The sequence below is a fragment of the Cervus elaphus genome, chromosome 18 (genome assembly GCF_910594005.1).
Source record: "Cervus elaphus chromosome 18, mCerEla1.1, whole genome shotgun sequence".
NCBI lineage: Eukaryota > Metazoa > Chordata > Mammalia > Artiodactyla > Cervidae > Cervus > Cervus elaphus.
In genome coordinates this window covers 50,373,715-50,377,356 of record NC_057832.1, presented here as the reverse complement: position 1 = coordinate 50,377,356, position 3,642 = coordinate 50,373,715, and the positions used below count along the sequence as shown (strand labels likewise).

The following is a 3,642-nucleotide window of genomic DNA, read 5'->3' as shown; positions in this document are numbered from 1 at the left end:
GTTTATTCATTCTGGCTTCTTCATCTTAATTGATGGTTTTTCTGGTTCTTTGTCCCCATAAAATTTGAATTCCTCAATGATGAGACTGAATTACAGTTTTCACATGTGGCTTGTAAGGTATGGGAAACCATTTCTGTGTCTGAGATCAAGGAAAGGAGAAAATTTGGGGAGGAGGGCTTGAGGGATTTGTGGAATGCAAAAAGTTCTGGAATAACTGAAAGATATAGGAAGGAATGGGGCTTACCTGGTGGCTCAGGTGGTAAAGAATCTGCCTGCAATGCAGGAGACCTGGGTTCAATCCCTGGATGGGGAAGATCCCCTGGAGAAGGGAACACCCACTCCAGTGTTCTGGCCTGGAGAATTCCATGGGCTGTTAGCCCATGGGGTTGCAAAGAGTCAGACACTGCTGAGCAACTTTCACCTTTATAGGAAGGAAGAGGTTAGAGAAGTGAAAGTGAAAGAGTTAGTCGCTTCGTCCTGTGTGTCTTTGTGATCCTAGGGACTGTAGGCCGCCAGGCTCCTCTGTCCATGGAACTCTCCAGTCAAAGAATACGTATGTGGGTAACCATTTTCTTCTCAAGGGGATCTTCCCAACCCAAGGATCAAACCTGGGTCTCCTGCACTGCAGGCAAATTCTTTACTGTCCGAGCCACCAGGGAAGCCCCAGGAAGGTAACAAAATATGGTTTAAAGTTTTGTCAACCTATGCTCAGGGCTGGAATGTGTAGTCAGAACCCCACAGATACCAAGGGATGACTGTTTACTTATGTGTAAGAAGAAACAGAAGAAATCATCAACTGAACACGACCCTCAAAATTTAAATGGTAAAATAAAGAAAGCCCCCAGGTAGTGAAGGATAGAAACTGATAGGATTTCTTTCACATTCACCGAGGGTACAGCATTAATTGATTTCAGAAAAATTAAAGACTTTTCTTTATAAAAGTTATTCAGGGAAGCATTTGCCTGAACAGTAATATTTAGCTAGATTATTTATTAATCTCTGTAGTCCTCAATCCAGCTTTGTCATGTCTGCTGTTTGCTTCACAGTGCAGTGATCTTTCATACTAAAATTTAGTCTAAAACAAGACAATCATTTCCATTTAGTAACTACATAAAAGTGCCACCAAAGTAGCCCACACCTCAAACTCCATTATGTACTGTAACTTTCTATTCTTCCTGCTCAGCCAGAGTATATTTTAACTAGCATGGTCCAGGAGACTGACATAATCAGAGTGCTTTTTGAACATTATTTGTGAGCAGGGCTTAAGATGAGGTGAGACCAGTGAAGAGATACTTTGCAATAGTCTAATTATGAGGTAAGATCATCTAAACCCAGGTGGTAGTGGCAACAATGTAAAAGATATGTTAGAAAAAAAAAATTCTAAGAAGAGGAATTAGGGGAAAAAAAAAACTGACTTATTTATCATGGGTGTTAGGGATAAGGACAAAGTCAAAGGTAATACAGTTAGAATGTGATCATGATGCTAACACTGGTGGGAGGAGAACCTGAATCAGATCTGCCTTGAAAGGTGTTGGGATAATGAGAGACGTTTAGACAAATTGTTTTCCTCATATGATCTCACTTTCTGACTTTCTACATACCTTTCAACTTCTCAAGGTTAACAAACAAAACTTTAATCATCCTTACATTTTATATATCTCATAAATGTGTGAAATCTTCTAGTATTTTACCAATTAAAACATGTTCTTATAAGCTGAAAAGCCCATTTATATGGATCCAATGGAATCATCTTTACCACAGAACCTAACAGCAAAATATTCTTGAGTATACGGAACTTGTTACATGGAACTTATTACTTCCTGCCCTGTTTCACATGTTTTTTTTAATTTCTTATCTCTCTCTCTGTAGAAGCCAACTGTATCTTTTTACTTCCTACTCTCCAAAGCATTACATCCTACACCGGTAGTAACATTTAGTTGGCATTTGTAATGTCAGGATTAAATTATATGAGAGAAGTCAGAATACGTTTTTGAGCCTCATTTGCATTATTGTGTTAGTTACTTGGGAAGATAGTGAATAGAAAAGAGAGGATATAAGTGCACAGAGTGTAAGAAAAAGTTTAGGATGGAACTCAGAAGAACACTCACACTTGGTGACACTGAAGAAGTGAGGAGTAAGACTCATCTTCACCCATTTTAGTTCACTGATTCCTACAATGTTGATGCTTAATTTTGCCATCTCCTGCTTGACCACGTCCAATTTACCTTGATTCATGGACCTAACATTCCAGGTTCCTATGCAATATTGTTCTTTAGAGCACCAGATTTTGCTTTCACCACCAGACACATCCACAGCTCAGCACTGTTTCCACTTTGGCACAGCCACTTCAATCTTTCTGGAGCTATTAGTAATCGTCCTGTGCCCTACCCTAGTAGCATATTGTATACCTTCCAACCTGGGGGCTCACCTTCAGGCATCATGCTGCTGCTGAGTCGCTTCAGTCGTGTCCGACACTGTGTGACCCCATGGACAGCAGCCCACCAGGCTTCTCATATTTTGCCTTTTCATGCTGTCCAAGAGGTTCTCCAGGGAAGATTACTGGAGTTGGTTGCCATTTCTTTCTGTTTAGATAAGAGAAAAATCTAAAGTTTTTTTTTAAGAAAAAAAATCATTGTTAACTTTTGATAAAGCAATTTTAGTCGAGTGCAGTGGGAGAAAACCACATTGTAAGGGGTTAAGGGATAAATCATTGGTGAACAATTAGAGACATTCATTTGATATTTTGTAAAAACTCATAGATCAGCTGCGGAAACTTCACAGACTACATTAATGTGCTCTTTTATCACAGAGAATAATTTGAAACTCTTCATACAACATTAGTCAGGAAACTGAGTTCTGTTTTATTACTGCCAATCTATTTACAAGTTAAGGAAAGCTATATTAAGTACATCCACTTTCTTACCTAAACTTAACCCCAGTACCTAATTAAAGTGAAATTAAGATGATGTTTAATTAATTAATTAAAATGTACCAGTGAAAGAAAAGGCTTTCAGCTACCACTTAATGGATATTTAAAATGTTTTTATTAAATTTAGGAGTAAATATAATTTTTTAATTATTTATTTATTTATTTATTTGATGGTTTATGGTTTATTAAGCTGTGCCTTAGTACAGATGCTGGGGCTTGCCCATGGTGCTGTTAATGTACAAGGCCCTGACGTTCTGCCAAAATATATGGAATGCTTCATGAATTTGCGTGTCATCGTTGCGCAGGGGTCATGCTAATCTTCTCTGTATCACTCCAGTTTTAGTATATATGCTGCCAAAGCGAGCACAATATAATTTTTTTTTAATTCCTGAGACTTTTGTGTAAATTTTAAGTAATCAAAAAATTCTTAATCAGATGGTGATAGCAGAAGTTTTATTTTAGAAAATATGCTCATTTTCAGGTTACTGTGAAAAATACTCTCAAGAACCTCAGATAAGACATACTCCTGCTTACAAGGACCTCATAATAAAGTAAGAATATAAAGTCAGACTGCTAAATATGTATTATTATAGGAATGATATATTTGTCTGAATATCCTCATACACCCTTTATTCAACATTCAGTAAATGGTGTGGGAATGTTTTACCTAAGGATTATATCAATCCTTTAGTAAAAGATAAAGCAATTCTTAA

At 37.4% G+C, this 3,642-nt stretch overlaps 1 non-coding gene across 1 annotated transcript; it reads right to left on the bottom strand.

Moving 5' to 3' along the window:
- Positions 1 to 3,189: 3,189 nt before the first annotated feature.
- LOC122674959 lies at positions 3,190 to 3,296 on the bottom strand. The gene has a single exon (XR_006335120.1). It is a non-coding gene; the product is annotated as a U6 spliceosomal RNA (small nuclear RNA).
- Between the last annotated feature and the right edge of the window lie 346 nt (positions 3,297 to 3,642).